This window comes from Octodon degus, unplaced genomic scaffold (genome assembly GCF_000260255.1).
Source record: "Octodon degus isolate 3935 unplaced genomic scaffold, OctDeg1.0 scaffold00148, whole genome shotgun sequence".
Classification (NCBI taxonomy): Eukaryota; Metazoa; Chordata; class Mammalia; order Rodentia; family Octodontidae; genus Octodon; species Octodon degus.
In genome coordinates, this window is record NW_004524724.1 from 5,488,385 (window position 1) to 5,499,464 (window position 11,080).

At 44.9% G+C, this 11,080-nt stretch overlaps 1 protein-coding gene across 15 annotated transcripts in view; it reads left to right on the forward strand.

Moving 5' to 3' along the window:
- Positions 1 to 11,080, forward strand: part of Ncald (neurocalcin delta) — a 432,618-nt gene that overhangs the window by 256,497 nt on the left and 165,041 nt on the right. For all 15 annotated transcript variants that reach the window (XM_023702327.1, XM_023702325.1, XM_023702330.1 and 12 more), the window contains one exon: positions 4,021 to 4,098. The gene's annotated coding sequence lies outside the window, so the exon portion shown is untranslated. The remainder of the gene's footprint in view (positions 1 to 4,020; positions 4,099 to 11,080) is intronic.

Sequence of the window (11,080 nt, forward strand, 5' to 3'; positions counted from 1 at the left end):
GGACTGGTCCCGCCGGCGCAGGGTAGCAGGAAGCTCTCCACACACTCACCGGACCTGGGCTAGGACTGGGTCTGGGGGCTCCCGGAACTCGGCAGCTTGATTGTTTGTTCTTAAAGGATAAAGAAGAGCCAAAAATCTGCTTCCTGACACCTGCTGCGCGCTGAGGAACACTGTGACCCGACCTGACCACAGTCAGAAGTCTTACCCTGACCAGCCTAATGGAGGCAAAAGAGGGTGGGTTCTGCTGTTTGCTGGGAAAGGGGACAGGACCATCAGCAAGTCCTAGATGCCTAGTTCTATTTTATATCCATGTTAAGTAGGAGCTAAAATGGAAAGTAGAGTCTTGATGAGTAGTGGGCTGAGCTTCAGTGGAGACACTGGAGGTAGCACTGCCACTCCAGTGCCAGCCCTAGAGAAGGACTGGCAAGGCCAGGCTTGCTCAGGTAGAACGTCGTGCAGCTTTGTCTTCAGAAAGTAAGGTATCCATTTACACCAGTAGTGAGTTTAATTTGCATTTTTAAAAAAAATCTTTTATTTATTTATGTAGTATAGCAAGACTCATAGTGATCCTCCTGTCTCAGCCTCCCCAGTACTGGGATTAGAGGCACGTGCCACAGCGCCAGGTTTCAGTGGCCGGCAAAACCTGGGCCTTGCTTTTACCAGGCAGAGCTATCTCCCCAGCTCTTAATTTGTATTTTCCTGATTAAAATGAGGCTGCTCCTCCTCCTAGCCTGTTCAGGCTTCACGCTTCTCTCCTGTGGAATGTGCCTGTGAGGTCTCTTGCTCGTTTTTTACTGTGTTGTCGTTTGGGGACCGGTCTGCAACATTTCTTGATGTAACCTGAATACTGTTCTTTTACTCACTGATGCATCACAAGGCATTGGCTTTTCTTTGTCTTTGTTTTATTGGACCCTTTGAGGGACCAGAGCTCTTGATACTACAGGGGCAAATTTATAAGCTTTTTATGGCTAACATCTTTGCTCCTTCAGAAATTCTTCCCCATTTTGAGGTCAGAAATATGTTTCTGTTCTATTTCCCTCTGCAAGTTTAAGCCCTTTGCTTTTCACGGGGAAACCCACCTCCCATGGAACTGGGCTTAGATGTGGCTCCCCTTGGCTAAGTAAGTGGTTCCAACCTTCTTGAGGACTCTGCTATCCTTCAGTAGCTGACTGGACAAGAAAATCAGGGAAAAACCTCATTAGCTGCAGGACTTGGGTAACGGCAGCCTTGAGAGAGAATTTATGACCCCAGCAGAGGGTCTCTGTGCTGTGGCCAAGGCATTTTTGCTGTAGCCAATTTGCAAATGCTAGATCCTGTGTTAAAAGACAGAAAGGCAGTGAATCCCCTCTCACCATTTGAACTCTGAGCATTTAAGCAGGCTGTGTTTGGGAAGAAAACATCCATTAAAATGCAGATTTGTGTAGTATTCTAAGCATAGGATCTCCTTCAGAAAAGCAGTGCTGCTTACTGGAGCTATCATTTGACAAGGATTGAGAGGTCCAGCTTTATGGGCTGATCAGCTTTACTCACTGAGGAAACCAGTTTTGTTTTGTTTTGTTTTTTTTTTAGACAGAGTTTCTCTGTGTAGCTCAGGTGGGTTCGAACTCAGGCTGACCTGCAGGCTGAGATAGCCCAGGCTGACCTTGAGCCCTTGGTTACCCTCCAACCTCAGCCTCCCAAGTGCTGGGATTATAACCTGTGCCTTCACACCCAGCCTTTAGGATTATGTTCAGGGCTGTGACAAGAACCCTGCCATAGTGGCATAACCAAGCAGAATAGACTTTCTCACAGGAGAGCTCGGCATAGGTTCCCTTCAGTTTAGGGTCCTCAGCATGTGCCTTTATTTTTGCGCCTGTTATGTCACAACTGCAGGACATAGCTCTTCCTCCAGCAGTACCAAGCCTGTTTCAGGCACAAAGAGGTGGTCAAAGGACAAAAATCGAAGCCTGGTACTTCTTGAAGAGCTTCCCCAGGATCCCTACTCCCATTTGTATCTCTAAGGCCAAGACTTTCACCTGCTCTTTGTTCTCAGCTGTAGTTGGAGCACAGAAAATTCCTGCCTGAAGACAGTGAAAATTCTGGAAGGAAAAAGTGTAGGCTGAGCCTTGGTGGTGTCTGTCCACTATCTAGGCTTCCATCAGAGGTCCCTGCGCAGCCTGGTGAGGTGCTCTGTGTGGCAGAATGGAAGAGCAAATGCAAGAGTACTTCGAACTCTGTGCTGTGCATTTTGCAAACAAGTGGGGATTCTGAATGGTGGCCTCGATAGCTAATCCAGTGCTAACAGAAAGTTCCGCTGAACGTAAATCCTTGGGTAACCAGTGTCTATTGAGCCTTGGCTTGTTCTCTTTCAGACGTCCTCTGATAGCCCAAGTACTCATGTTTTTAGGGTTACCCTTTCTCAAACGTCAGTCTGTGGGTTATTATCAAGTGTCGTTGTGGACTTCTGTTGAATCATTTTCATAATGTCTCCTTCCCCTTTTCCCTTCTTCAAAGATCTTGGGATGTTTCTCCATGTGTGTTTTACTTCGGCTGTCCTGCATTCACCTCCAGGGATAGCCCTGACTTAGGTCAGGTCACTTAGTTTAAGCCATTAGTAAGCCCCAAAGAATAGTGATTGCCGAAGCGCTGGATCTCTGAGTGCCCTCATTGCTTTTTGTGGGACTGCTATGAAGCTGGCATCCTTTGGAAGATGGATGCGTGATCTTCAGCTGCTGCAGCCACTTCTTTATGGCACCAAAAGGGAGACAACAGATTATAACTTAGACCTAGAGTATCCCCTGAAAGGCTCGCGTGTTGGGAGTTTGGCCTTGTGGAGGGTGACTGGTCCATGGGCGCTCTTCCCACTGTCCCACTGACCGAGTCCTAGCTGACGTGAGATGAGGAGGGCCTGGTCAGAAGAGGCAGGTCTTGGGGGTCGCCTGTGGGCTGTATCTCCACTCTTGGCTGCTCCTCGCTGCGGTGGCCTGAGCGGCTTTCTTCCACCATGTCCCTCTGCATGTGTTTCTGCCTCGGAGCCTGCCAGGCATGCCTGGACTGAGCCCCCTGAATCCATGAGCCAGTGCGAGTCTCTCTGCTTTAAGCTTTGTGTCCTAGTGACACAAAAGGGATTCAGACACAGCTGAGGGTGTCTTCCGTCCACAGGCAATGCCTGTGAAGGGAACCTCAGAGAATCACATGATACAGCAAACCTCTGGCTTCCTCAAGCTGACTGTAGTTTTGCTTTATTCTTTCTCATCTCAATGGACCAAATGATTTCCACATTTTTAAAAAAGTTGTGTGAGTTTCTGTTAACTATATCCAGAGGATTCTTTTTTTTGTGAGGATGCTTTACTTTTTTTAAAAAAATACTAATTTTATTGAGAAACAAATAACAATGAGATAGTTTCAAGACCGATTAGTAGGACAGTTTCAATAATTAATACATTGCATATTGTTGTCTTTGTAGTGGTTATTTGTAGTACCAGAGGCAGACATGATATTCTGTCCAAACACTATTAGTACAAATCTTTCTTCCCAGAGGATTCTTGAATGATGATTTCTATATCCATTTCAGAAAAAAAATTAAAATTACTTTACTTTATAATTTGTTTAGATAAGTTCTATATTTTAGATAATGTATTGTATATATGCATATATTTATATATAAAAAGTTTTTTCTAAAGCTTCTAGTTTTTCTGGAATTAAAACCACAGGGCCAAATGTAACTAAAGCCATTTCTGCAGTAATAACAGGTCTATGTAGCATGTGTTCAAAACGTGTCTGGCTGCGAAGCGCTGGGCCCTGGTTCCTGCTCTTTAAGGGACTGTGCCTGTCACCCCTGAGGTACCAGACTCACCCTTGAATACTTTGAGCTAAACATCAATTAGGCTAAGATTTACCCCTGTTCTCGTAGGTGCGTTTCCTGTTTCCTGTTTGCAAAGGCAACTACAGAAGCAATAAACGTACCAGCCTTCCCTTGACTCTTTCCTGTGGTGTCAGGTGGTCTAGCTGCACACTCACAATGTATGATCTCCATTGCAGGGCTGTCGTCTTGCTGCTGAAAGCTGTCGTGACACAGGGCAAGGCTTGGAGATCCAAGGCGCTGCGTGGCTGCATACTGTAAGTTTAAAATTTTTAACCTCTGGAAATATGTGGGTGTTTGGTGCTGCAAATTATGATTCAGAAGGCAAAGGTGGTGTATCCTGGCTAGGCTGCTGTGTGATTGTTTTTCTGTTTGGCGAAGAGAAAATAGTTTACCTCTGTCACGCCACGGGGTATCCATATGTGTTTTTAATTATTGATGGATTTGCATGTTACTGAACAGAAAGCTCTATACCATTTTCATTTTTAGAAAAATTATTGTTTTCTTCTATGGTGACCGATTAAATACAAACCTTATGCAGTAGGGAGATTAGCTAGAACAAAACAAAACAGGAGATATGAGAATGACTTAAAATCTAGCTTATTGCTTCCTAGAAACAAAGGTAGTCTGTGCTTCTCTTTACTTTCGAAAGCTGCTCATTTGGTGTGGAAGACTGAAGAGGACATTGTGCCGCCAGTGGACTGCATGCTTTCTAATTCAGCAGTGGTGCTTTTGAAAATCTGTGCTAGTGTCATTAGGGCAGCAACACCCGTAGTGCTGGATTTCTTGCTAAGATAGGAGCGTTATTGCTTTCCTAATTCGTTGGTATGAGTCTCAGAAGCCATCTCATTGATTATTTAGGAAATTGACTTTTCAGGAAGGAAAATCTGCTTTATGAATTTCTTGGAAATTTTTCAAAATAAGCTAATGGCCCCAGATGACAGCCAGCAAAGATTTAGAGATAATGTGGTCGGGCTCAGGCTCCAGTAATTCTTTCTGTGCCTGTTGGAAACAAAGTGTGACTATTAATCTAATAGCTTTTGGGCTAAATAGTTTTGTATAAAATAAATAGAAGCAGGAAGAAAACCTTTTTTAAAAAATTGCTGATATTACAGGTAAGGGAGCTAAGCTGATGCAAAATGAAACTTAAACGCACTGAGACGTTTTTCATTCCATCCCCCATAACTCTCTAGAGTGTGATTATTAAATGAGCCACATGGCTTATCTGATTGTAACAAGAAAGTGAAAATGAAGATATTTATTCCAAATTTGATAGGTTAGATCTTTTCATGAAATCTATTGAACCATAATAAAAGATTTGAAGACATACTAAACAAGATCCCAGTTTTTCCCATGCTGATGTTGAGAACTGGGTCTCAACCTCATTGCTTCTCTCCTGGAGGCCAGGATATAACTGTCTTTAACTTGGTTGGTATCATTGAGCCTGAGATCATTCTTTTTGACATAGTTTGGTTGAATGCCTATAACCTTAGATATGGCAGTGGCCTTTGGCTCTTTCTGCCGTCAAACTAAGCCATAATAGGAAAACGTGCTTTCTTACCTAAATACAGCAAAGCATGCCCAACCTTTCCTTTGACGTGAAGGTGTAGTGGATCAAGGTGATGCTATTGGCTTCTGGTTGTTTGTGCCCCTCCTCAAGCATCCGGCTCCTCCTCCTTCCCCTGCCTGAGATCTTGGGGACAGGAGGCTCTTGGCTGTAGATTTCCTGCTAGAGTGAGCCTGAAATGAGCTCTGCTTTTTGTCTGGTTTATGTGGACCCAGGAGAGGTCTCAGGAGTCCTTGGTTCACCCTTGTAGCATCTGCCAGGAGGAGGACACAGATGAGACATTGGCAGAGATGCCCTGGGAGCAAGGAAGAAGCCTTCCTGGGCAGGCAACTGCTGGCTAGAGGATGGTGGGGAAGCTGGAGAAGTGGGTGACCTTCTTAGCAGAAGTTTGGTTGCTCAGCACGGACTTTCCAGCAGAATTGCGAGGGTTCTCTCCATATTTCCTGGGATTTGAGGAACTTTGTGTAAGAAACCCATACACTCTAATAAAAATGGTTGCCTGGTGGCAGAGATTTCTTTTAAAGTGAAGCGTATGCATAGACACGAGGTTTCCGGGTGTTAGTGGCGTCCTGAGTGCTTAGACAGCTCTCTTGAGCCCTTTCAGCCAGGATCGTTTGTCCGGATTCCCAAGAAATCCCCAGGGCTGTGCAGATGGCTGGCTTTTCTGTCACAGGATGTTACATGGAATTGCACTTTTCTGCAGTTTTCACGACCTCTTTCCTTCTCTTTTTAAAAGAAATGAATGAGGTTTTAATCCTCTTCGTTTGAAAGTGCACTAGTCTTTATTTTCAGCATCCCAAGATCACAAAATGTCTGCTTCTCCAGGGGAGGAAATGCCCTTCACTTGGGGTCTGATGGACAGTTTCTCACATGCTGAGAGCACAGGCCATCTGCCCAGAGGATGATTAACGGCTGCCTCTACATGTCTGCAGTACAGACACAGACAAGCGCCGATCATCCACATAGTCGATTCTCTGTCAGCCATTTTCCACTCAGTCATGTTCTTAATACCAAAACAGCTAATAAATTCAGTGAAAAACAAAGCCAACTGCCTTACTGTTATTATGGAGAAAAAAGAATCAGAAGAGAGAAGTTGGTTTCTAAGCAGTTTTGCAACAAGCCCCCTTAGTGTTGTGGAGTCGCATAGTGTGCTGCTTGCAGTGGATCAGTGATGATTTCAGTGGAGCAGCAAGTGTTGGCTGAGACGCGGGAAGATTGCTAACCATAACATCACTCATCACTCATGCGATGTACCAGGCTGTGTTCCCTGAAATACGGTTCATTTATTCACTCATTATGGACTTCGTGGCAGGCACGTGCTGGTGACGGAGTATGCACAGGGAGACGTGATTTGTGCCCACACTTTATGGTGATGCTGTGGAGGATCTTGAATGTCCTCTGGGGGCTCACATGGAGAAGGCTTGGTCACCAGCCAGTGCTGTGAGAGTCAATGAACCTTTAAGGGGTGGGGCCTACTGAGGAAACTGGATCACTGAGGGTGTACCCTTGAAAGAGATAATGACACCCTTCCCTTCCTCTTTCCCTGCTTCCTGACTTCTGTGAGATCAATGGCTTCTTCCACCATATTCTGCCGTGATGTGCTGCCTGCCCAAGGCCCACAGGCAGTGGGGCCAACTGACCATGGACTGGCACCTCTGCAACTGTGAACCCCATCAACCTTTCCTCCTCATAAGTTGGTTTATCACAGGTGTTTACCTTCTTGACGGAGAGTTGGGCTGCAGTGCAAGATGATAATCAGTAATTACACAAAGATATTTAGCAAGTGTGAAAGATGAGGACTCAGGAAAAAAGGAAAGAAAACAGCAACAGGGAATTATGAGAGATGAAATACCATCCTGACACCTTGTTCCCTGTGGCTCAGGGCAGGTGGCCCTCGAAGGTTCTGCATGGGGTTGGGACAGGCAGAAACATCTGTGCCAGAGCTCTGAGGTAGATGCGGTATGGAGCTCCCTTGGGCTTGAATCCAGGCCAGCGCTGCTAGAGAATAAGAAGCTATGCGGCAAAGGACAGCTAGAGGCGGCAGGAACTGGCAAAGGGAAAATGAATGAAAAAACCTAAGTAGTTTATAGCGAGGAATGAGTCCTGTTGTCTCTTGTCATTTGTGCAACAATAAAGAATTTGCAGTAGTACAGTCACTGTGCTGTTTGTAAGTGTTCACTGATGCATTCATTCATTCACCAGTCAGCCAATAAGCATGAGAGTAGGCATCTCTGTTCACATGGATCTTAAGTTCTATCAGAGCAGGCAAATAATAGGTCAATAAGTGAAACAGAAGGTTCATAGTAAGTTTTCATTTATAAATAAGTAGCGTGAGTGGTGAGATGTAAGGTGAATATCATACTTTGACCCACGGCCATTATTCTTCTGTTGAATGAAGTGATGTTCTCTGCTCTAGCAGCCCTGAGATGAGGGTAAAGACAGGCACTCCTCACAGTAACCAGTTCACAGCTAAGGACTTTGGTGAAAGTCCAATAGGAAAGTAGAAGGAAACTGTGGGGTCCATAGTAGTTTGGTCTTGTTTCTTATATTCTTGTTTCGGGGCTTTGACATTGCATCTTCCTCCCACTTCCCACCTTGTTCTTCAGCAACAGAACAGGAGAGCAGGTCTTTGGAAATAACAGATCCAGTGCTAACTGAGAAGGATCTGAGGGGCAGAGCAGTTTAGTCTTTCTTCTTACAAGAAGAGCAGGGTACACCTGAGTACACAGTTGACACGGCTTATAGATTTGGCATATTCATCATCCTTGAGAATGGTTCACGTCTTACAGTCAGTGTGCACATTGGCATAGTATTTCTTTCTCACATTCCCATTCTAAAACTGTTCGGACTTAGTGCTCAGAAAATACTACATCCCTGGAACCTTACTTATGGTTTTCAGCTGCGCCTGTCTTCCCTGAAGCTTGCTTGATGCATTCCTCATGGAGAAGCCTGCATATTGCCCAGAATGTATTACTATTATCAAAGACTGTGAAGGTCGCCTTCAGGTCTTGGCTGTGGAGCTCAGAGGGCTTGATGTAGGGTATATTGCATTAATGAGAGATGCAATGGCTACCTGCTTTAAACTCTAAGAACCTCTTTCTTTCTCACTTTCAGAGTGTATGAAACATTATTTCTGTCTATGCTTTCTTAGTCTATCTGGGATGGTATAACAAAGAATCACAAATGCAGTGGCTTGTAAACAGTGGAGGTGGATTTCAGTGGCAGAGGCTGGAGTGCCTCAGCCCGAGGTACAAGCCACTCCAATGTCTACAGGGACTGTGTCCTGGTGCTTAGGTGGCATCTTTGTATCATGTCCTCAAGTGGTGGAGGGGTGGCCTTTGGAAGGGCATCTCCGCTCACTCTTGAGGTCTCTACCCTCAGGACACAGCACTTCTCAAAAGCTTTGCTTCCTGGTCCTATCACTGGGGCTTAGGATTTCAATGTGTGAATTTTAGGGGACACAAGCATTCAGATCACAGTCCATGCCAGGAATCTGTTCTGGAGAAACCATCGGTGGTGTTCGTGTGCCTCTATGACAGGCCTCTAGGAGCACAACAGGCGTTTGGACAAGGTACTTCTACTGCAAAGGGTTGTCCTGGGCAGTGCAGGATGTTGGCAGCATCTTGGCACCTGTAGTACATGACTACCGTCGTGTCAACTGTCTCTAGTTGTTCCCAAGTGTCTCCTGGGAGAGACAAAGGCACCTTCCATCATTGCCTTAGTGTGTCACAACCAGTGACTCAGAATGATAAGTTTTAGTTTTATACTGCAAACATGTCCAGTTCTAAGTCCATAGCTTTTAGTATAGCAGGTTGATATCTTTACGGTTCTATAGTTCTTCATCATAATTAAAAATAATATGGTAGGCGCCGGCGGGACCTAATAGTTCCAGACAGGGTGCAGCATGGGTGAGACCCTCTACCACCCCCTTGGGACGCCCCCCACCACTCTGCAGCACCTCCCCCACCCCGCCCACCGAGTAGGAATTTCTGCCGCGTTCTGGGAACCCCCAGACCAAGTCCTAGACCAGGCCCGGGGAGTGTGTGGGAGGGCTTCTGACTACCCTGCACAGGCGGGACCTACTGGTTCCAGCCCAGGCGCAGCATGGGTGACACCCCCTTTCACCCTCTTGGGACACCCCACATCACTCCGTAGTCCCTCCTCACACCCCGCCCACAGAGTAGGAATTTCTGTCGCATTCCGGGAACCCCCAGATCCAGTCCTAGTCCAGGCCCAGTGAGTGTGTGGGAGAGCTGCCTCTCCCTCCTACTCAACCTTGTCACCTCCAGACTCAGCTCAGGCCTGGCATACAGGCCTGGGGTGAAACCCTGCAGCTGCAATCCCTGTAGAGAGTGTAGGGGAAACAACCACCTACCTAGTCCAGGAGCAGAACATCTTGCCAGAGGGGCACAACAGGTTCACCCCCAAGGGAAGCAACAGGAAAGAGCTGAGAACAGCAGCCAGACCCAAGCCAGGCACAGCAGGATAAATACAAACTTTGTAGATCTGCACCTAAACTTCAGTAGGTGCTAAGGTTATAACTGCAACAAAGATCTACAACAAAAGTCAGAAGACAGTGCTACACAAAATGACAATGAGAAGGAGCAAAATGCAATCTCAGAATTCAAGCCCACTCATAACAAGTGCAGAGGACACTAACACAGAAAAAATTGGGAATCACACAGCTGAAAGCAATGAATCAATGGCTTCTGAAATAAAGAAACAGCTGCAGAAAGGTATAGAGGAGCTCAGATTGGAAATGAAAAAGAAATCCCTGAGTTAATAACATCTGCAGTAAAGAATCAAATGCAGAAACATATGGAGGAAACCCAATGCCTACCCAGAACAAGTGCAGAGGACAGTAGCTCAGCTCAAATGTATCAATTAATAGTGTTGATAGTAAATAAGCAACAGCAGAAAGTCATAGAGGAACTCAGAGCTAAATTCTTTTTTATTAGCTCAGCTAAAATGTACGAATTAATAATGTCAATATAAATAAGCAACAGCAGAAAGTTATAGAGGAACTCAGAGCAGAATTATTTTCTAAAGTGAAAAAAGAATTCTCAGAACTCATAGCATCTGAAGTAAAGAATCAACTACAGAAACATAGGGAGGAAACCCAATCTGATAAAAACACTTCAGTAAAAGAATTTATAACTGCTTCTAAAGAAGACATTGATAAAAAAAAAATAGAGGAGATTAGAAAAATGACGGATTCCTTGAATGAGCAATACAGGAAAGAAATAGATCGCATGAAGTAGACTCAAAGAGATGTGGAGGAAATTAAAATTTCAATCACAAGTCTGAAAAAACGTTTAAGGGAAAGTGAAGACAGAGTTTCAGATCTTGAAGACACTGGTGCAGCTAGTGAAAAGGTAAAAAAGGATCTCTTAAAAACAACTAGGATGCAGGAAAAAATAATCCTTCACCTGCAAGATGATGCAAAGATGAACAGTGTGAGACTAATAGGCATCAGTGAGAATGAAGGAGTCAATACAAAAGACATTAAAAAAATATGGGCAGAAGTAATAGCAGAAAACTTCCCAAATAACAATCTGATATTCAGGTAATTGAAGCATACAGAACACCAAGTAACCTCAACCCAATTAAAAACACACCGAGACATATAATAGTCAAGATCCCAGAAATTCAGCACAAGAATAATCTACTGA